The following is a 24711-nucleotide window of genomic DNA, read 5'->3' as shown; positions in this document are numbered from 1 at the left end:
ACAGCATCGTGTTGTAGGAAAGTAGAGAATAACTAAATATGTTATTTAGCCAGGAGAACAGGAAAGAAAGAAACTTGGAGATGAATCATACATGGTGATGACTTGCTAATATAGTATTGATATTATACAAATCTGATTCATATTTAATGAACAAGGGTTAAAATCCATGCTTCTTTTCGTACTTTACTTGTCTCAGGCAGGAATGCTGTATTTATATTGAGAATGTAAAGAAATATTAAGAAAAAGTGTTGTCCCTTTGTCTTGGACCAAGGACTTTTTTTTTTTTTTTTGCTGACAGTAGTCAGAGATCAGACTTAGCCAGATCAAATTTTCTCAGTGGCTGAGAGGAGGAACAGCTAAGCAGGTCAGTTTCTAGTAGCGGAATTGGAAGTATGTGGTAGGAAAAGATGAAGCCAAGGATATCTTCAAGCAGGTATGTGTGTTGAGTATGGAGTATCTGGTGTCTTGAATTTGGTGTTCTTGAAATTATTTGTTGTTATCTTCTGCTCTTTTCTGTTGTTTTCTCTTTTTCTTTCTAAGTACATATTTTTTATATGCATTTGGTACTGGGGATATGAACTCAGGATTATACTTTCCCTCCTAGATTAGGAGCAATTTGAGGGCAATTTTTTAATCAGAGTCTAGTTACATTGAAGCATAATCAGTGTACAATAAATAAAATTATTAGGCTTTCTAATAGTTCTCCACTGAATTGGGAATGAGGACAGGCAAGAACAAATTTTCCTGAGGAGCTGAGGCACAGGAATGCAGAACGGTGAAATTTGAAGTAATCTGAGCAAATCTGACACAACCTCTCTATATCTGCACTCTATAGTACTTGTATTTCAATTCAGTTCTAAGCTCACTGAAATTACTTTTAATGTATCCTGTTTCTATCACAGAATTTACCAACATTAAAAGGAGGCATCAATCTCTTAAACTGATCAATCTTCTTAAATTCCCAGGATCTGGGAAAAGTTGTTTGAAAATAATTATGTGATTTTAATATATTGTTTGTAGGTTTCATTCATTCATTCATTTATTCATTCAACAGATATTTTTAAGCATCAAATATGTGCTCAGTTATATATCAGGTTCTAGAATTACAGTGGTAAGCCAAGGGCCTGATCTGTGCTCTATCGAGGCTTATAGTCAAGTATAGATTAATCAAATGCTCATGCTGTTTGAAATGGTATATAATTAAATGGAAATTAATGTTTCTAGGGGCCGTATAATGATAGAAGCTGATCTAGACCTGGCTTGTGTGTATTGAGGGGAGAAGGGGATGTACTGGGAAGGCTTTTCAGAGGAAGTGGTGGCAGAGCTGAGGTCTGAAGGCTATTATTTGTTTATGTCACTGTTTTTCCATTATAATATTTTTTTTTACCATGAGAACATATGATCTACTTCACAATGAGGCCATTGGCTTTATGAAACCATTTTAAGTACACAGAGGGTAGTGAAAAGCAAGGGCTGCCTGTTCCTTGCTGTCTCCTTGCATTGCAATAAGAAAATTTTGTGCATTTGAACTGACTGGGTTTATATCCTGTTGAAATGGACAGTACTGGTGCAGGCACACAGATAAGAGAAATAAGTGTAAATGACCATGAAATGCAAGGGGTTGTCTTGAGAAGAATGCTCTTATTTTATACTCTGAGATTGTAGCTTAGATGTGGCAGTGGAAGTAAGAGACACCTTTTATTTGGGGACTTCTCTGGAAGTGCCTGCTTGTTGTAGAAATTCACCTTTTCTACTAGTTGTAAGATGCAAGAAAAATTGTTCAACCACTTTTGGTCTGCTTTCTTATTCACAAAATTGGGTTAATAATTCAGTGTTTTCTGAGCACTCTTCTATACTTGAGCTGTGAAATACAATACACATTTTATTTATGATGGCCAATGGATACTGCAGTATTTATTGAGTGGGAGCAGATATGGAGGGTACTAAACTCATGACAGATGTTTATTCATGTAACATTATGTACATATTACTGGCTAAAATACAGCCTCAAAAATTGAAATTTATACATGAAATTGGAAAAATATATATAAACCATGCATATGAGAAAGGTAGTAGGACATTAAAACATTGTGAAGATCATAGACTTTGTCTGAGCCTCAGTTTCCTTATCTGTCATAGGGGGATATTAGTAACAGTGAATAATAATAGTACCTTCCTCATAGAGTAGTTGTGAGAATTAAATGAGGTGATTATTTTGATGTAGCAAGCTCTGGTTCATATTAGCCAATATTATGAGGGTTTTTAAATCTCTTTAAAATGTAAAGCTCAGTTTCTTGAATGAATGCAACAGGGAGTAGGTGGAGATGTGCCAGAGGGTACTAGGAGTCACAAAATAAATGTAAGATATCTTCCTGAAGTATATATTTTGTTGACATTTACATTTTAATATTTTTATATGGAACATAAAAACATTCTTTTGAAATTTTTAGATAAAGAGAAATGCTTCAAAGAAATATGCTGCCCTTGTGGGGTGGCGTAAGGGTTCAGACTGCAGCTCTGGAGCCTGGGAATGTGCATCCATTCATTTCTTTAGGCTGGGGTTCGTCAGTGGCAATGGTTAAGAATTGCTCGTCAAAAGACTTAGCTATTGTTGAAAGATGCAGAAGTAAAGACACTTCTTGTTCAACCACTGATTTCAGTAGATTAAAAATCAAGAGGATTATATGGATTTGTCTTTGCAAATCCTAAAGTGATTTTCTGGATTTGGGAAGAATGTTGACATGTTTTAACTTCGCCCTTAACTGAGAAATGTTCCCAGCATCTTGCTCTTTTAAGTAATTGAAAACACTGTCAACTCAGATTGCCTCTGAAAAAGGCAAACTAAGGTGTTTTCAGAGACACTAAAATATGATATGTCTCACATTTATTTTGGTAAATATCTTGATTTCCTTATTTACTGTGAGAAAAAGAATTTGGCAAATTTTCAATTCTGAAATACATAGTTCTTAGAGAATATACTGTATATTTTCTGCCAAATTTATAGAATTGTCAAAACCTAAATCTGTGCTTCCTTATTAACATTCGGGTGTTATTTTAAAAGAAACCCTGGACTTAATTAAAACATAGGCAGAAAGAAAAAAAAAATATATATATGTATATATATATATATATATATATATATACACACACAGAATAGATTTTATGTCACATTTCACTTGTGTAGCTTCTGTATTGGGAGCTTCATGTTTAACTTTTTTATTCTTTTAAGTGGAAATTGGTGGCCATTAATTGGAGGAGGAGTTGTGAGTCTTGTCTTTGGGGTTTTGCACATTCATTTCTCTTGTTTGGGAGGATCCCTTCCTTTATCTTTTGGGCTAATTCAAAGCCCACTTTGGCTGTTGCTTCCCCTATGAAGCTTCTCAGACCATCCACCCACCAGAATTGATTATATCTTCATCTGTGCAATATTTTGAACCCACTAAAATACAGAGCAGTGATTTCCTTACATATCTGTATTTCCTATGATTTGAGCTCCTTTGTTCAGATTCCACATCTTCTTAATCTTATGAATTCAGGCATGTGAGAAGTCTTCAGAACCTGTCTATTAATTGAAATTGACCCAAAGAAGGGTTGCTAAACACTAGTAGCCGGTGGAGTTGAGAATATAGAAGATGTCCACAGAGGCCTTCTGGAGGTATTAAAAGAGCCACTTGTCTCACAAAAGTACCTCTGAAGCAACAACAGGGCCTCAGATGGTAGAAAAGTCCAGAGTTATACCAGAATATATCTGTTCCTCCACAAAAACTATGTTGGGAAAGGATCAGTATCCAGGAGTATAGACGGGGCACCTTGGGGATGAATTAAGTCAGCTTTTATCAGCCTTCAACTTGTGAACCTATAATATGGCAAGTAATTATGTTTATTACTCAAGTAAATTGTTAATCAAGTAATTTATTAATTAAGTAATCTATAAGCCCTACAAGCTATGAATCTATAATGTGACAATTAATTACATATTCCTTAATCAAGTGATTTTCACTCAGGTCTGTGGTAGTTGCTCTGAGTAGATTGGGGATACGGAAGAATTATAGGCCAGTTCTCTGGCATGGAATAGCTTCAACTCAGTGAGGGGCAGGCAAAGCTAACATACCTGGAACTATAGGAGACAATATAAGCCAGTATAACAGGATGAAGAATGGGATGTATCTTTTTGTTGGAAATTAACTAATACTCAAAAGCTGAGGATATCAGGTGACAAGTATGCTCAAGTTCTAAAAGAGAGATGCTGTCCCCTTCACTGTCAAGCCTTGAGATGACGGCAGCCCCAGCTGACACTGCGAATGCAGTCTCCTGAGAAACCCTGAGCCCTGCTGTGCCCCAATTCCTGACCAAGAGAAGCTATGAGATAATCAGTTTTGGTTATTTTAAGCTGTTAAATATGGGAGTAATTTGTTCCTCAGCCATAGATAATTAATACAGTGTCCTTTTAAAAAGTAAAAACACAAGGCCCTCAGAAAAATAAGAGAGAGATGCTAGACAAGTTTTCGTAAGATTTGAAAAGATACAGCGAAACTGGACTATGAACTTTAAACTCCCATCTTTTACTTGGAGCTGTAACAGAAATCTAGAGATTCCTCTGACAGGAGATTCTTTGCAGAGGTTTGTGACTCAATCACCTCACCTAGGGGACACAATCAAGTTGGAGAGAATCTGTAATAAATATCAGCGGGAATCAAGAGAATGTCTCTGAGAGATTAGGGGTGTTTTCCAGAAGTGGAACGTGGCATACAAAAGTTCCCAGATGTTTGAACTATAATAAAAATATTTTGTGCACTGGAAATGGATGGATTTATACCCTACTGAAGTGGACAGCTTGGGGAAAGGACAAATAGGAGAGAAATGACACATGCAAAGTCCATGAAATATAGGATAGTGTAGGGAGAAGGGAACATGATGCATTTTCTGGAAGAACATGACGTTGTCCCCTTTAGCTTTGTGGAGAGAGCAGCTGATTCTGGAGTCTGGCTTGAAGTCAGGAACTGGGTGGAGCTTCTTCCTTCTGTAAGGCAAGAAGGGAGAGGTGTGCTTCCTGAGCCAGAAGGCCGTACTCACAAAATCTGGTGGATAAGAGGGGGTGAGTTTCCATGGGAGGGGTGTATGCTTAGGATAGTAGTGGTGTTGGACCTTGCCCAAAGTGTTGCCTGCAGGGAGCCGACTTGCGCAGAAAGAGGATATGAGAGAATACTGTTGAAGGCTGCAGTTGGATGGCTGCCAACAGACATTAGGCAGAGAGGGCATAAAACATGTCAAGATTCCTAAAGGAAGTAACTCCAAAGAAGCCATAAAAGTGCCCCCCAAGAAAGAACTAGCTTGTGCACCTGCACCACAGAATACCCTAAATTACAACAATGCTCATCAAAGAAGATATTGCTTGAATCATCTTCTTTCTGTATCTGCCTCTGGATGGGTGACAAGCTGCAGAATGATTGAGGAAGATGTGGGGCAGGGAGAGAAAAAGAAGAAACCTTCTAATGTTTGAAGGTGACGTGGAAAGCAGTATGATTTGCCCAAGATACTGCATAAGATCTAAGAAGGGAGAGCCAGAAGAGAGTGTTCGAAATCAGTGGTGGGTGTCTAGAGCCCTTTCTATATTTATCCTATTGAGCTGAGCCCATTCAAAAACATGCTTCTACACATTTAATTAAAATTTAGGTAGTATTGGAATGACATAAGAGCCGCGGATGAAATTCCATATGGATGAATGGTTGGGAAGGCCTCAGGGAGGGGCTGTGACTTTACCCAACTCCTAGAGTAATGACTGAGAAAGAGCAAAGAGACAATTTTATTGTTAATATTTTTACATATAAATATTACTTCTCCACTTTTTACACAAATGGTAGCATGCCATATATACTGTTTTATGTCTTGCCTTTCTACAGTTAATGTATCTTGAAGGTTTTTTCATACCAGTATTTATCATTCTTTTATCATTCATTTTTATGTATACATCTTATTCTATTGTAGGACTGTACTGAAATTTATTTGACCAATAAATTTTGATTGATGCTTAAATTGTTTCCAGTCTTTCTCTATCATTAGCAATGCTGCAGAGAATAATCTGTAAAAGTTTAAGTGTAGAATAAATTTTTAGATGTGGAATTGCTGCATTTTAAAAAATAAATGTTGGCAGGTTGCCCTTCATGAAGGTTGCATGGGATTTACACTTGCACCAGCAATGTGTGAAAGTGATTGTTCTGTATTCACTCACAAACACTGAATGTTGTGTTTTTAAAAAAATTTTATTGTAGTATAGTTGATTTATAATATTATATTAGTTTCAAATGTATAGCATAGTCATTCAATATTTTTATTTTGTAATGACTTTAAATGGATTATAATCCCTGTGCTTTACAATATATTCTTGTTGCTTATATATTTTATACATAGTATTTTTTGATGAAATAATATATTTATTGAAGAAAATAAAGCACCTCATTAGCTGGAAATGAATGATAATTTTGATTTACATTGTATTTGTCTTGTGTATTCATAAAACTAGTACATTTTGCTGACAGTTTCCTATACCCTTTATATGAGCTGAAATTAGCTTATGAAAAAGAGATAATGATGATCAGTAAATCAATGCTCAATTTTAATTCAGGTTGCATAAATAAAAGAAAGATGGCATAATATGCTGTTGTGCTGGTTTAGTTAATGTTTCTCTTCAGAATTATAGGAATTGTGATGATGTTAGCAGTGAAAACCTGTACACTTTTCTGAATCTAACCAAAATGAATTCTATTTTGTTAGTTTTGTTTTGCACCAAACTGGCTCTCAGGTGATTGATTGGAGGAGGCTGGGGAGACCCACCTATTCCAACCACAGGGATCACCTTCTATCAGTCTATGGATGCTCCATTACAACTCTTCCTCCAAATACAATCAGCATTATTGGTCCAGTCTGATTTTCTGCATTGTGTTTGGAGAGATTGTTTTTGTGCACTCCACCACTCAAGTATGGCTTAGGACTCAGGACAGACTTAGGTGACAATGATTCTTGTGTTATATTTCACAGTATTCAGATCTAGTCCTTCAGCCCCTCCCTCCTATATCAGTTTGGCTCATAAGCACCTTGTAGATTTCACTTGCCTTGCTTGTCCCCCAGGACCCATGGTTAGTCATTTCAGTGTTTCAACATTTCTGTTACCTTGCTAATCTCTAGTGTTGGATCACCCCGTTATCTGCTTTCTCCACTGCTAGGTAACCAAGCTGTGTTTCAGAAAGCCATGACAATTTTTGGAATGAGGTCTGTGCAGCATCACGCTCTCTCCTCTCAGCTATGTCCTCAGTGTGTCTTACTCTCCTATTTATCTCTTACAGACTTTCTAGAATATTTCTGAGAGCAATTGCACCAAATCTTTCTTGCTATTTTTCAAACACTTGATTACTCAACCCCCCCAGCATAGATGACTTGCTGTACTTTGAGATCACATATGTCCCCTGTTTTAATGCATTAGCAGTCCCCTGTGGACTTTCTCACCAAGTCCAACTTCTTAGCTGCATATTCAAGACCCTTCATGCTTTGGCCCCAACATCCATGTTCTTGTGTGTGTATCTGAGGGTTTCCAGTTTTGCTTTGTTTTTTAATTGTGTTGTAGATGTTTTACAATGTTGTGTTAGTTTCTACTGTACAGCGAAGTGGAGTTCCTTGTGCTGTACAGCAGGTTCTCATTAATTATCTATTTTATACATATTAGTGTATATTATACATAGTATTTTGTATCTCTTAATCCTATAGCCCTATCTTGCCTCTCCTGCCCTTCCTTTCTCCACTGGTAACCAATAGTTTGTTCTCTGTATCTGTGAGTCTGTTTCTATTTTGTTATATACATTCATTTGTTTTATTTTTTAGATTACACATATAAGTAATAACATAGAGTACTTGTCTTTGTCTGACTGACTTCACTAAGCAGCATACTCTCTAGGTCCAAAAATTTCGCTTTTTTATGGCTCAGTAATATTCCATTGTAATTATATATCACATCTTTTTTTATCCTTTCATCTGTTCATGGACACTTAGGTTGCTTACATATCTTTGCTATTGTATATAATGCTGCTATGAACATTGGCATGCACGTATATTTTCAAATTAGTGTTTTTGGCTTTTTTCGGATATATACCCAGGAGTGGAATTGCTGGGTCATATGGTAGTTCTATATTTAATTTTTGGAGAAACCTCCCTACTGTTTTCCATAGTGGCTGCATCAGTTTACATTCTCACCAGCAGTGTATGAGGGTTTCCTTTTCTTCACATCCCTACCAACGCTTGTTATTTGTGGTCTTTTTAAGGATAGTCATTCTGAAAGGTGTGAAGTGATATCTCATTGTGGTTTTGATTTGTATTTCCCTGATGATTAGTGATGTAGTATCTTTTCATATGCTTACTGGCCATTTGGATATCCTCCTTTGAGAACTGCAGTTGAGTTTTTAAAATCCATTTTCTATTTTTTTATTTTATTGATTTGTAGGAATCCTTTATAATTCTGCACAGTAGTCCTTTGCAATATGTATGTACAGCAAATACCTTTACACATTCTGTGGCCTGCTGTAAGAGTTATAATAATCTTTTGATATGCATTGTCTTCTAGAAGCTTTAAAATTATACCTTTCACATTTAGGTCTGCAGTTCATCTAGGATTGATCTTATTTTGGGGTGTATAGTGTAAGGTAGGGAAGGAGGATTTTTTTTTCATATGGATATCCAGTATACCTGGCTTCATTATTAAAGAGATTTTTATTTTTCCATCACACTAAAGGTGTTACCTTTTGTCATTAATTATGTGTTTGATCATATATTTGAGGGTCTACTCCTGGATCCTGTTTCTGTTCCACTACTTTGTCTATAATTACACTAAGACGCTCTGTCTTAATTATTAGAGCTTTATAATAATTATTGATTTTTGGTAGTATAAATCTTCCAGTTTTATTGTTTTTCTTTAAGATTGTCTTGGCTATTTTTGGCCCTTTTCCATATTCATTTTTAAATCAACTTGTCAGATTCTACACACAGTGAAAGTAAGAAACCTATTGAGACGTTTTGGGGATCACATTGAAACTGTAAATAAACATGGTGAGAATTGACATGGTTATGACATTGAGTCTCTCAATTCATGAACATTATCTATCCATTTAATTAGGTCTTCTTTAATTTCTTTTGATATTTTGTTGTTTTCTATGCAGAGTTTCTGTATATCTCTTGTGAAATTGATACCTATATACTTGCTATCTTTTAAGGCCAAAACATTTTAATGGCATTTGTTATAAGTTTCATTTTGTATGTGTTTGCTGCTGTTTTTGGACTCCAATTTTTATCTTTCCAGCCCTATGAGATGTGTAACACGGCCTGAATTCTCATCTTCTTAGCATTGCTTTCTCTTGGACTTCTTTGCCTCTCAATTTCTGAAGCTTAGCTATTGGTGGGGAAGAATGGGTCTGATTGTTGAGCTTACTTCTCTGTGTTTACCTTTGCAGAGCTTGGTCTTTCAAGTCCAGACTGCATTAATAGCTCTGAACTCCAGCTGTTTTCTCAGTAGTGCAAGAAAATATCAAATCTTTGTTTTAAAATGAGTAAAAACAGGCACAAGCAAATACTGAAATTAGTGAAATTAATGAAAAATTAAGATTAGTGAATTAATTCATTGTAAACTCTGTGAAATTAAATGTTAATTTATATTCATTTTTGAATTTTTGAACAACCTACTCATAGTTGTTTTGCAGTCTTTGATAACTTTAATTACAGAGTATTTTAGGTATTAACTAAAATCATTTTTCTCCGTATATTGAGTCTAAGTAAAAGAAAACCTTCAAACGAAACAAAACAAACTTTGCCCAGCTTCTTCCCTTCTTAGCTACTGGTCCCTCTGTGGTTTTACACCCTGTCCATTTGTGTCACTTATGAATTGATAAGTGCCTTGAGGGTAAAAAACAGCATAGAATTTAAGGCTCACCTAAATGATTTTTCCTTCTGTCAGGAATCTTGTCTTGGTACCTCTTCAATGATGTCAAACAGATTTAAAAAAAAAATTTATCCATATGTTCTACTTGTTCTCAGTGAGAAGTGGAATATCTCCTGATCTTTATTTCTTATTTTGCTGTTCACTTGAGTTTTCTCATTTTTAGCCACTCAATTATATTTTATTTTATCAGTTTTATTGTTTTTCTCAAAAAAATTAGTTCTAGATTTTTTAGTATTACTACTATTTTACTAATCCATTGAATGCAGTATTTTCCTTATTAATTTTTTTCTTTTGCTCTCCTTAGATTTATTATTTTTTGTTCAGTTTGTTTCATTTCTTGAGTTAAATGTATATATATGCCTGTATGTTTTAATTTACTTACAGTAATTCAATATGTATATTTCATGTACTTATAGGAAATTGCTATATATATAAACCTATAAATATTTCTCTAAGACTGAGATACAACTTATAGGTATTAGTATGGTATATTCTTATAGCTATCTATAAAGAAATACTGCAATTCAGTTTTAATTTTCTCTTTGACATTGTTCAAAGAGAGTGGGTTTTTTTTTTCATTTTCAGATTGTATGAACTTTCTATTCTTATTTTTATTTCTAACTTTATTATGGCCAGAGAATTTGGACTATTTCTGCTTTCTAGAATTCATTGAATTTTTTTGTGGCCTAATAGCTTCGTGAATTTTTCATGGATACTTGAAAGAAAGCATAGTCTCTGTATCTTCATTTTCTGCTTTTAATATGCTTCTATTTCTTCCTTGAATATTCACTAGTTTTTGTGAATATTGATACTGTCTTTTATAATATATAGATATTTCTACTATTATAGTTTTATTGAGCATTGCAACCTTTACTATTTTAAAACTTTCTTCTTTTTTAATCGTATGTTATGTTTTTTGCCATTTATTCAATCAGTGTGATACTTAGATCATAGTTTCTGACTTGTTTTTATAGTAATTTATCAATTCATTTAAAAATTTTCTAAATTAACATTTCAGGTTTGATTTACGTTTATAGTGTATATTTGGTTTTGCTTTGTGATCAAATATGGAAAAATTTTTCTTACAATAAATGAATACAATTTTTTTTATTCTTACTGAAATAACAAATATGTTTCATCTTAGTTTGTCATATTTTATTTTATATTTTTATAGCTTTTAAAAATATTTCATGGCTTGCTCTGCTTTTTCCACTTTATGTTTGTGCTCCTTCTTGTAATTAGAAAAGTCTATATTTTTTTGTGGTTGTCTCCCATAAAACTATAATTTTATATGATAGTCTTATTCTTTCTGTAGACAATATTTAATAATTTTCTAATATGATTAATTATAAAATTAGTATGATTTTCTACTTTCCTGACTCTTCTCCACCTCCTAATTTTAACTATATGATATTTCTTAATATTTACTTTTGGTTTTATCAGGTAATCTTCTTCTATTATTGATTTTTCTGATTTAACTATTTTTGACCTCCAACTGTTAAAAGTAAGTCAACATCCTTATATTACCTGCCATCTTTATTTCACCTTCCTTCTTAACATTTTGCTTGTATACTATTAAGAGCTGTAATATCCTTTTCTGTCAGCAAAACTCCACAGTTGTTTTAGTCTTAGACCTACAGTTACATAGATGTAACTCACTGATATTTCTTCTGCCACTCTCTCCTGTCATCTTTTTGTGGCCTCTAGAAAATTCATCCAGACAGCTTCATAGGAACAATATTCTTCATGTTCTTGCTGTTATTAATATATTATCAAACTTGATTTTTAGCCTTTTGAACACAGACTTGTGTTGAAATACTAATGAGGAAACATGAATGACGTGTTTGGTGGACACTTTTTCTTCTTTTGTTCCTGCCACACTCTGCCTCTTGCTGTCTACCCGGTTATAGGGGCAGGGCTCTCAGAAGACTTGTTTCTGCAAAGTGACTTTACGTCTCTTGGCAACGGGTGAATGGTCTTGAGTAGGCACCAGACCCAAGTTCAGTCAGTCAGAGTCCCATCTATAGACATTTGGGGGAGAGAAGATGATAGAGATAGAGATAGGGACAGGGACAGGGACAGAGAGAGAGAGAGAGAGAGAGAAAGAGTGTCAGTCTTTCTCTGGTGGCTGGACCTGTAAATAAGGCTGTTGATACCCGGTTTATAGCTAGTAAATGGGAAAAGCAGAGATTAAAAAAATAATAAATGGGGCAGTAGTACAGAGAGATGCAGAGCTAAGTGAGGAGGAAGACTTCCTCGGTTTCCTATAGATTCTAGTTTATGCTTCCAGTTTGTTCCTGAGACCTGCCTGCTTCTCTTGTTTCCATGAAACATCTTTATAACCTTATAATAAATTCACCTATTTTACTGAAATAGATTTTTTATTTGCAACTATAATAAGCCGACTCATACCCTGAATGTAATCACAGATCACAGTCCACCCAGCTAAAAAGAGTAAGAAAAACTAGATTAGATTACGCTTTCTTATCCTGCAGGATATTTTCAACTGTAGAGTCACCATGTGAATTCAAACAGACTCTTTATTAGCTAGCTCAGTTTCCAGATTAGATCTGGTTTAAGTACCAGGAACTTATGGCTGGTCACTATAATACAATAGTGCAAAATTAAAAGCAACTGAGAGGTCCAGTCATTTGTATTGGTAGTGGCTCATTAAGTCAGCCACATGAGCTGCAGGCAGGTACATCTGGATTCACACAGCTTGCTACTCTTTCCCTTCAAATCTGCTGTGGATATCTATGCTTGCAGCCCAGCCATTGGCTGATCTTAAAAGCAGTCTGATCAAAAAGCACACCTCACCAGATAGGGCTATTTCTATAATCCTCACAGTCTATAATCCAAGGCATAGCAGCAGGGTCGAAGTATCCCCAGGTAACTCAATATTCTCTTGGTACTTTGAAGAGCAGCCTGAACTTCTTAAACTTCTCCAGAATTGTTGGGGACATGGTGGAGGTGGCTGAGGGAGGAGCTATAGCCTTAGAAATCATCCCAGTCAGGCATCTTGGTAATGTGTAGGCCTGTTCAAAATACATACAAAAATGTAAAGCTTAATTAGTTTTTAGCTTAGAACTTGGTTGAAAATTTCATTTAGTCTTTTTATTTCTTTCCCATTATTGAGACAACAAGATATTTTATTTAACAGAAAATAAAATGAAACAAAGAAAAAAGTCACTCAGAGTTCTACCAACCAAAGAAAAACACTGTTAATTCTAGCATTTTGGTAGTTTTTCTTTCCAGATTTTGTTTTTAACTTTTCAATATATTTATTCTTTCATTTGCTTGGCATAATGTTGTATATTTACAATTCCGAATCTATTTTTTATCCATGAATTTTCTGTATTATTATAAACTCAATGTAAATATTTTCAAGGGCTTCATAATATTCTGTGAGATGGATATCACATAGTTAATTAACCATTGCTTTGGGACATTAATATTTCTAATTTGGGGATTTTTAAATGTTCCAATAAATCTCTTTTGTATAAAATTTTTCATATATGTAGAATTTTTTTGTACATTAAATCTTCAGACATTTCTGCTCTGATGTTGAATATTTTATCTCTGGCAGTATGTCAGTCTCTCACCTTGGCGCAGCTTCCCTTTACATTTGCAGGGACTAGACCTGGGTCTGTGAACCGAAGGGGGCCCACAGCAGGTCTGGGAACGCTGAACTTGAACTGCTCATTTGAATGAATCTGAAATCTGGTTTGATCCTTTTGTTTTCACCTCACTGCATCCCAAAGATGAGAACTGGCTGAGAACGTGCCCAGATTTGGCTCTGCCAGCTGGCAAGGCATCCCCAAATAATAGGAGATTATTAGAATCCTGCCCTTTTCCAGCGAGCTTTTATCCACATTCATCTTTCTGTTGTGCCAGTTAGGTACAGTGGTTTTCTTTGTATGCACCCTGGCAGCCCTATCCATATAGATTTGGGAGGAAAATCTCACAGAATGTGAGATCCTTTTAGATAACAGGAGTTTTGTTAATTTTAACCCAAAGATACTTGTGATGGCAGTGGGGCTGTGAGTGTCAGCTGCAGGTAAGGGCTTAGTTGCTAGGCTGCCTGTGTGGAACTTTGCAGATACTCCATTTCTTTCATGGCTACAGTCTTATTGAGGTCAGCAATTGATGTGAAACCAAAAAAGGGAATCAGAGACAGGGCTTCTAGAAGAGATGACATCATGAGTCCAGTCCTTGCTTTGGGTGCCTTTATATGGCTCTGCTTAATTCCTTTTTGCAGAACTGGGGGTGGTGGTGGGCACTGCCCCTTCTCTGTTAGCAACCTGAACACTTCTAGTATTAGTAATTGAAGAGATATTGATGGATCTTGGGAAGGGGTTAACTTCTTTCCCTCTGGTTATTGTCATCAGTGGGCAGGGGGACATACTCAGGTGGTCAGGTGGTGTGTGGGAGCTGAAATTCCAGGTAAGAAATAGTTGTCTTCATCTCAAATAGCACCTCTACCTCCATCCCTGGGCCTAGGATACTGGGTTATTTCTCTGCTATTGCTCAAAGAGAAATGCCAGTATATTCCCATGGTGTGTGTATTTGTGTGTGTGTGTGTGTGTGTGTGTGTGTGTGTGTGTGTGTATAATTAATGAACTATTGCAACATGTTAGCTGCTTTTTTTGCCAGAGGGAATCTTATAGTATTTTATAAAATACTAGAATTTTAGAGCCAGAAGACACCATAGATATCCATTAATCTATGGATTAACCACGATAATTTTTTTCTTTCATTTTTTTTTTTTTTTTTTTTTTTGCGGTATGCGGGCCTCTCACTGTTGTGGCCTCTCCCGCTGTGGAGCACAGGCTCCGGACATGCAGGCCCAGTGGCCATGGCTCACGGGCCCAGCTGCTCCGCGGCACGTGGGATCTTCCCGGACCGGAGCATGAACCCATATCCCCTGCATCGTCAGGCGGACTCTCAACCACTGCGCCACCAGGGAAGCCCTTTTTCTTTCATTTTTATTGAGATATAATTATCATAGAGTACTCTATAAGTTTAAGGTGTACAGCATAATGATTTGACTTACATATATCATGAAATGATTGCCACAAGTTTAGTCAATATCCATCATCTCATATAGATACAAAATTAAAGAAATAGAAAAAAATTTTTTTTCCCATGATGAGAACTCTTAGGATTTACCCTCTTAACAATTTTCAGATATAGCATACAGCAGTGTTAATTATATTTATCATGTTGTATATTACATCCCTAGTACTTATTTACTTTAGAGCCATAAGTTTGTACCTTTTGATTGCCTTTATCCAATTCCCCTTCCCCCACCCCACTGCCTCTGGTAGGTACAAATCTGATCTCTTTCTCTATGAGTTTGTTTGTTTTTTAAGTATAATTGACATACAATACCATGTTAATTCCTCAGGAAAGCGATGCAGAGCAGTTTTAGGGATTTTTCCAAAGCAGAAGAGGTATTGATTCAGCCCCGCCTACAACCTGGGTATTCTGGCCTCAGCCAATGGTCTTTTCATTACAAAAAGCCTATTTTTGTAGTAAGAGAAAATGTTTTTCTGTAATTTTTTCTTTTTTAGAACAAAAATACTTTGCTGAGGCAGGAGAAAGAATAACACAAAAGATTCATTATTATTACTGTTACTATTTAGCATACTACTTTATACTTGTTATTTTTAAAAAACACTTTACTGATGTATAATTAGCTTTCAGAAAACTTTACGTAATGAGTTTGGAGATGAGACTATACCTGTGAAACCATTACCACAATCTATGCCATAAACATATCTATCACCTTCAAAAGTTTCCTCCCCCCTCTTTATTTATTATTATTTTTGTAAGAACACTTGACAAAAGTTCTACACTCTTCAAAATTGTAAGTATACAATACAGTATTGTTAACTATGGGCACTTTTAACTATAGTCTGTGTAGTAGATCTGTAAGACATTCATCTTGCATAACTAAAACTTTGTAACCTTTGACCTCCTGGCTTGCCCCTCTCCCTAGCCCTGGCAACCACCATTCTATTCTCTGCTTCTATGAGTGTGGCTATTTTAGATCCCTTAGATAACTGAGATCATGTAGTGTTTGTCCTTCTGTGTCTGGCTTATTTCACTTAGCATAATGTCCTCCAGGTTCATCTATGCTCTTGCAAAGAGCATGATTTCTTTTATTGTTAGCCTTCTTTTTTGTGTGTATACACATTTTCTCTGTCCATTTATCTGTCAATGGACATTTGCTTTGCCTCCATGTCTTGGCTATTCTGAATAATGCTGCAAACTAACATGGGAATGCAGATATCTCTTCAAGATCTTGATTTCAATTCCTTTGAATATATACCTAGAAATGAGATCTCTGGATCATATGGTAGTTCTCTTTTTAATTTTTTTGAGGAACCTCCATACTACTTTCTACAGTGACTGCACCAATTTACATTCTCACCAACAGTATATGAGAGTCCCTTTTTCTTCATATTTTCACCAATACTTACTTTTGTTTTTTTTTTGTTTTTTTGACAATACCCATCTTAACAATTGTGAGGTGGTACCTCGTTATGGGTTTGACTTGCATTTCCCTGTGATTAGTGATAATGAATGATGATGAGCACCTTTTCATATACCTGTTGGCCATCTGTATGTCTTCTTTGGAGACATGTCTGTTCAGCTCCTTTGCCCTTTTTAAGATTGGTTTAATTAATTAATTATTTTTTTTGCTATTGAGTTGTAAGAGTTCCTTGCAAATTTTGGATAATAATCCTTTATTAGACACATGACTTGCGAATATTTTCTCCCATTCCGTTGGTTACCTATTAATTTGTTGATTGTTTCCTTTGCTGTTCAGAAGCTTTTCACTTTGGTGTAATCCCCCTTGTCTATTTTTGATTTTGTTCCTTGTGCTTTTGATGTTATATCCAAGCATTCATTGTCAAGGCTGATGTCAAGAGCTTTTTCCCTGTTTCCTTTCAGGAGTTTTATGGTTTCAAGGCTTATGTTTAAGTCTTTAATCCATTTTGAGGTGGTTGTTAATAGAGTTATCAGTGGAAAAACAATATATATAACATGATAACTATGTCTTTGTTGAATGGATATATTGAGAATCTCTGCTTTGCATATATCATGTCTATTTATTTTGTTGAATGAAAAGATGGATACAAAGCAGGACTACAAAAGACTTGATGCATCCTCCTGAAAACAAGTAAATTATAATATTTTATCCTTCTTAAGGTTTTTTATTCTTAATTTTCTATCATGTAATATTTTTCTTGTTTATTTTCCTTTCACATGTGTGGGGGTTGAAGAGTGATAAAAATGTTTCACATCCCTTTGGGCTCCTTCTTTTCCAGAGTTCTGCCAAATGTCCACTAATGAATTCAGTGTAGGGCAGGAGTCAAGAGACTTGAGCTGTGTCTGTTGAGTTTGGGCAGGTAATTTCATCTGTCTGGGGACTTTCTACCCCTTAGGTATAAAATAAGTCATTGTACTAAAGACGCATGTAGTTCCTCATAACTCAAAAATTCTATGTCTTTAGCTTTATAATAAACATATATTGCTATGAGAGCTTGGTACAGGGCACTTTGCCTGGGCTTTATAAGCAGTTGTCTGATCAAACTTCTGTCATAAATGAATAATGGGAATCAATGAGCATTTATTTAATGAGTGGTTTATCCTCCTCCACTTCTCCCATCCTCTCAAAATGTACAGGTATATTTAAATGGTTGCACAGGAATCAGAAGAATTCAATATAGTGTTTTGTTGATTAGAAACAGAATAGTCTAGAGCCTGACAGACTTGTGTTTGAGTCCAAATTCTTCTCCTCATTCATGTGAATTACTTAATTCCTTTGAGGTTTAGTTTCCTTGTCTGTAAAACAGAGATGGTTATATCCCTTCATTGGATCATTAAGAAAATTAAATGATATAGTGTGTAAAGTGCCTGGCATATATTGAGTATCAATAAATCTCTATTGATTTTCTGCTCTTTGAATTTCAGATTTACCCTTGAGTAACTACAGAAATCATGCTACACACAGGTGGCAGTTGCTGGCCATCTCTGGTGTGCCTTAGCTTGGAGGTGTATTACTCTGATTTCTGCCTCCATTTCACATGTCCTTCTTTCCTGTGTGTCTGTGTCCTGATTTCCCTCTCGTTATAAGGGTCACAGTCACTGAATGAGGGCCTGCCCTAGTCCAGTTTGACCTCATCCTAGCTTGATTACATCTGCAAAGGCCCTATTTCCAAATAAGATCACATTCACAGGTACTGGGTTTTACTTCTTCCTTTCCAATCTGCATTCATTTTGTTTCTTTTTCTTGCCTTATGATAGTAAATAGAACCTTAAGTACAATGTATTAGAGAAGTGCTGAGAGTGGTCATTCTTGTATTTTTCGTGATATTTGGAAAGAGTCTATTTTATCCCTATTAAGTATATTAGCTCTAAGTTTTTGATAGATGCCCTTTATTTGGATTCAGGAAGTCGCCTTCTATTGCAATTTGGCTGAGTTTTTTTTTAAAAATCAGGAGTGGGTGTTGGATTTTAGGAAATGCTTTTTCTTCATCTATTAATATAATCATGTATTTTTTGGTTAAAATAATGAATTATATTGATTCTTAAAAAATTTTTATATTGATTCATAGTTTGATTGTCAAACTAACCTTTCATCCCTGGGATAAATCTCATTTGGTAATAATATATTATCCTTTCTGTATATTGTTGTATGTTATTAGTTAAATTTTTATTTATTATAGAATATTTGCACTAATATTCATGAGGGATATTGGTCATTAGTTTTCATTTCTTGTAATGACTTTGTTATGTTTTGGTATCAGACTAACAGTGGCCTCATAAAATGAGGTGGAATGGATTCCCTCTTCTTCAATTTTATGGAAGGGTGTTTATAGAATTGATATTATTTCTTCCTTAAAAATTTGGTAGAAATAACCATTGAAGTCATCTGGGCTTGGGGTTTATTTTGTTGAAAGGTATTAGCTACAAATTTGGTTTCTTTAATAGGTATAGGAGTACTCAGGATATCTGTTTCTTCTTGTGTGAGATTTAGTAGTTTGTGTGTTTCAAGGCATAAAGTTTTTCATATTTCCTTATTGTCCTTTAATATCTGTAGAATCTATAGTGTTGTTACTTCTTTCATTCGATGCTGTTAATTTGTCTTTTTTTGCCCCAGTTTGTTTGAGTAGAGGTTTACCAATTTAATCTCCAAGAACCAGTTTTTGGTTCAATTTCATTTTTCTATTTTTTCTCTTTTTTTCTATTTCATTCATTTTTACTTTGATATTTATTATTGCTTTCTTTCTAGTTACTTTGAGTTTAATTAATTTGAGTTCTTGTTTTTCTCAATGCTTAAGGTGGAACTTTAAGTCATTGATTTGACTCCATTCCATCTTTTCTAAAATAGGTGTTTAGTGCCATGAATTTCCTACTAATCAATGTACCACAAATTTTGAGATGTTGATATGTTGTGTTTTCACTTTGACCCAGTTTAAAATACTTTCTAATATCCTCTTTGATTTCTGTTTTGATCCATAGGATATTCAGAAATGTGTTTTTTAGTTTCCAACTAGCTTGGGATTTTCTTAAGCTCTTTATTTATCTTTATCAATCTATTATTGATTTCTAATTTGATTACACTGTGATTAAAACAACATACTTTTTATGACTTGGATCCTATTCCAGTTATTGAGACTTATTTTGTGGCCCAGAATATTGTCTATATAGGTAAAAGTTCAGCGTGCACTTGAATGTGTATCCTACTGTTGTTTGGTGAAGTATTCAGTAAATATTAATTAGTTAGGTCAAGTTGGCTAATGGTATTATTCACATCTTTAAAATCTTCACTTATTTTGTGTCTATAAATTATTGGAAGAGGGGTTGAAATATCCAACTGTAATTGTGGGATTTTCTGTTTCTCCTGCAAGTTCAATTAGTTTTTGCTTCATATATTTTGAAGCTCTGTTTTTAGGTGCATAAATATTTAGGAATGTTATACCTATTGATTAATACTTATAATTATTATTATCTTCTTTATCCCTACTAGTAATTTTTGCTTTTAAATATACTTTGATATTAATGTCACCACTCCAGCTTTCTTTTGATTAATGTGAATATGGTATATGTTTGCTCATATTTTTACTTTTAACCTATTTGTTTCTTTATATTTAGGGCATGTTTCTTGTAGCAGTATACAGTTGTGTCTTTAAAAAAAGTCTATCTGTAATTATTGATATGTTTTGGTTTAAATGGATCATCTTGCTATTTGCTTTCTGTTTGTCTCATCCATTTTTTATACTTTATTTCCCCCATTATCTTCTTTTTGTTGGATTAACTTAATATATTATGATTCTGTTTTACCTATATTGTTGACTTAACTAGATAGAGCTCTTTATTATAGTATTTGCTAGGTTTTATATTATATATCTTTAATTTATCACATTCTAACTTCAGGTAAAATTATACCACTTCATGAACATTTTATGAACTTTTCAATGGTATACATCTTTTTCTCCCTGTCCATCTTTTGTGGTTATCCTCCCTGTCTAATTTTACAACGGTTATAAACCATGTTTATTCTTTTTTTTTAAAATTTATTTATTTTATTTTTGGCTGTGTTTGGTCTTTGTTGCTGTGCATGGGCTTTCTCTAGTTGCGTCGAGTGGGGGCTACTCTTTGTTGTGGTACGTGAGTTTCTCATTATGGTGGTTTCTTTTGTTGTGGCACTCGGGCTCAGTAGTTGTGGCTGGCAGGCTTAGTAGTTGTGGCTCATGGGCTTAGTTGCTCCGCGGCATGTGGGATCTTCCCGGACCAGGGCTCAAACCCATGTTCCCTGCATTGGCAGGCAGATTCTTAACCACTGCACCACCAGGGAAACCCCAACCATGTTTAATCTTACTATTATTTTTGTTAAACAATTGTCTTTTAAAATATATTTAAAATAATAATAATATATTTTCCCATTTTATTGCCATTTTTAGTGCTCTTTATTCCTTGTGTAGATCTTTATTTCTACTTGGTATCATTTTCTTTCTGCCTGAAGGACTTTTTAAAAAAACATTTATTGTAGTAATGATCTGCTGGTGACAAATTCTTTCAGTTTTCTGCATAAGTCTTTATTTCATCTTCTTTTTTGAAAGAAATTTTCACTAGTTATAGAGTTTTAGATTGACAGATATTGTTTCACTGGGTTTTTGCTTGCATTTTTTCTAGACAAGAAATCAGCTGTCATGCTTATTTTTTGTCTCTTTGGATGTAATACAACTTTTTTTTCCCTCTGACTAATATTTTTTCTTTATCACTGATTTTGAGCAGTTTAATTATGACATACCTTGGCATATTTTCTTCAGTTTCTTGTGTTTGGGGTTTCTAAAATTCTTGGCTCTATGGGTTTGTAGTTTTCAGCAAATTTTAAAGAACTGTAGCCATTATTTTTTTCAAGTAGTTTTTTCCACCACTTCCATCATCCCCCAAACCCAGAGACTCCAATTATACATATATTAGGGCTGCTTGATTTTGTCCTACACTTCATGGAGGCATTGTTCATTGAAAAAGCTTCTCTTTAGTTCATTTTGGGTAGTTTTATTGCTACGTATTTAATTTCATTAATATTTTTTCTTCAATGTCTAACCTGCTCTTAATCTTATCCAGTCTATTTTCATTTCAAATGTTACATTTTCTCCTTTAAAGGTTTGATTTGGATTTCTTTCTCTCTCTCTCTGTCCTCTCTACTTAAATCTCTGAATGTATGATATATAGCTGTAATAACTTTTAATATCCTTGTTTTCTAATTTCAACATATGCATCAATTTTGAGTCATCTTTGATTTATTACATTTAAAAATTTATTTTCCTGTTTTTTTGGTCTGGTAATTTGTTACTGGATTCCATCTGTTGTAAATACTACATTGGTGTTTATAGAAATAATTTTTTTTTAATTTAGAAAAAATACTTTTTTATTACTATAAATATTCTTGTATTTTGTTCTGGAATACATTAATTTTGAAGGCTTTGGTTTCTTCAGCTCTTGCATTTACTTACGATTTGTTAGGTGTAACTGTAGCAGTGCTCAGTCTAAGGAGAATCACTCCACTAATAATACAAGACCCCTCTTTGTAGTCTACCCAAAACTCAGTGAATCATGAGGGTTTTCATTTTGGCTGGTGGGAACAGACACTATACGTGGCCTTGTGTGAGTGTTGGGCATTATCACCTCTAATCCTTTTGTGTGACTCTGCTCAGCTTCAGGAAGTTTCCTCACATACACTTGCTGATTATTACTCAGCTGAACACTGAGGGGTCCCTTTGCAAGCTTAGGAATTCTTTCTCTGTATATCCTTCTTCTCTTTGGTGCGCTGTCCTAAGAACCTTCTTCACAGACTTTTACCTCTATCTCCTCAAGTTACAAGGTACACTCTGCTCTGCTTAGATACCCTCTGCTTGCACCATGATTTGAAACTTTCTTAAGGAAGTAAACTAGAGCAACTATAGATATCACCTTACTTGTTTTCTGTCTTTCAGTGATCACTGTCCTTTATTGCCTGATATCCCATGTCATGAAAACAATTTAAAAAATATTTTGTCATTTTTGTTGTTTCAGGCTGGTGTGTACATCTGGCCAGAAGCAGAAATTTTGAGTTGTCTTGAAACCTTAGTTAAATACTCTATGGATTTTTTTTTCAACTTCTCTATGCTTATATCAAATCTCCCAAATAAGACAGTGAACTCCTCTAGGACAGGGGATTCATCTTAAACTTGGGCATGTTCCCTGTAACACTGTGTAGTTTGCTGTAAATTTTAAAAGTTACTGGTACAAGGGTAATGACTGCATAGGAATTATTTGCAACATTCTTTCTGTCCTTGTCTATCACACGATATTTAATAATGTCATCTTGAGTATATTGTTATCTGTGCTCCTCTGACGGAGGAGGAGGGTTGAGTCAGTCTGGCTTTGAGTGAAAGTAGGAGTTACAGGGCCTGAGACCCTGGGTTGTAAACGAAATTTACAACTGGGTAGAAAAGTTAAAGACCAAATGTTGAGTGAAAGTCAGGAAAAGGAAATACAGAGGAGCCCAGTGACTGGGATTCCAGTGAGGAGCCAGAAGTATGGAATCTGGGAACAAGGATAAAGGGGGAAAAAAGCAGTCCTGCAAATATCCTGAGGTATGTGCTGGATGATATCCATTTGAATATTTTAAAAAAATCACCTGGTATAGAAATGGTAAAAAGAGTGAATCTGGCATAAAGAGACAGAAGTTTGATGGAAAACTCACTTGATGCACATTAACTCTAACCGGTTCCTCTCCCAATTCTGTTAGTGTGGCTCTTAAACCCCACCATCCTGCTTATTCAGAGAGGTTTCCTGGCTCTGTTGCTTTATAACTAAGATATTTGTAAACATAATAAACACTCCCACAAAACATCCGTCTCAAAATTGGTTCCCTTTCTTCATAAAGGAGCCAGAAATTCTGATATGATCACAATAAAAAGATCATGCTGTTTGTTATACTAAGGGCGTTTCATTACCTTAGCAAGTGTTTTAAATGAATAATAAGTTTAAAACTCAAATAGAGTATTATAAGGTAATATCTCAAAACATTTCAGAATTATTTGCTCTTTGTTCAGATACTATAGCTTCTAGGTAGAGCAATGTCTGATAGGCCTTACTCAATATAACCATAAATTTCTGTGGTTTCTACCCACCCATCAGATTCCATAAAAGCCAGATAAAAATTCCTGAAGATCATTTAAAATAATAATAGAGCTATGTCCTGGCACTATGATGAAGGCCATGCAATATATTATCACATTTAATACTTGCAATAATGCTATGAAGTTGGTATTGTTATTATTTCCATTTACTAGAGGAAAATCCAGTATAGAGAGTTTAAGTAACTTGTCCAAAGTTGCTGGTTTTCAGGAAGATCAACATCAGATCTGTTTGATTTCAAATTTCTTAATCACTGTTCTGCATGATTTTCTCTCATTCTCTCTTTTGTCTCTTTTTTGGAGGGAAGGACTGAGCTACAAATTCAACAGGCTTTACATAATACCAATTTATCATTATTTCACTTAGTCAAAAGGTGCTATAGACTTAATGTTTTTGTCCCCCCAAATACATTTGTTGCAACCTAATCCCTAGTGTGATGGTGCTTGGAAGTGAGGCTTTGGGGAGGTGATTAGGTCATGAGGATAGAGCCCTCATGAATGGAATTCATGCCCTTATAAAAGAGACCCCCATCAACCATGTGAGGACATAGTGAGAAGATGGCTGTCTATGAACCAAGAAGTGGGCTCCCATTAGACACCAAAACTGCTGCCACCCTGATCTTCTTCCAGTTTCTCAGAGCTATGAGAAATGTCTGTTGTTTAGGCCACCTACGCTATGGTATTTTATATTTTGTTATAGCAGCTCAAATAGATCCAAGGCTATTCTAGAATATGTTCTTGGAATTCATCAAAAAGCCCTGACTTCTTTGTAATTAAAGAGTTTGCTTGAATTAGGAGTCTCTCTTCCACTCTCTGCTACTACCTTAAAAATGTATTCCAAGATAAAATGGCACTGTCTACCCATAAAAATTCATAAAACACAGTAGGTTTTCTATATTTTTGCTACTGTAAAATTCAGGTTAACTTTCCTTTTACTGGAACTCAATGCAAACGGAATATTCATGATTTATTGGGAGGGAGAGAATTTATCTGGAGGTTGTGGGTATTCCCTCACAATGACTGATAGGGGGC

General features: G+C 35.0%; 1 long non-coding RNA gene across 3 annotated transcripts in view; it reads left to right on the top strand.

The window, feature by feature from the left end:
* Positions 1-24711, top strand: part of LOC307196463 — a 706311-nt gene that overhangs the window by 187955 nt on the left and 493645 nt on the right. The window lies entirely within an intron of this gene.

This window comes from Stenella coeruleoalba (genome assembly GCF_951394435.1).
Source record: "Stenella coeruleoalba genome assembly, chromosome: 13".
Classification (NCBI taxonomy): Eukaryota; Metazoa; Chordata; class Mammalia; order Artiodactyla; family Delphinidae; genus Stenella; species Stenella coeruleoalba.
Note: the sequence above shows the minus strand (reverse complement) of the source record. Positions and strands in the feature narration are given on the sequence as shown.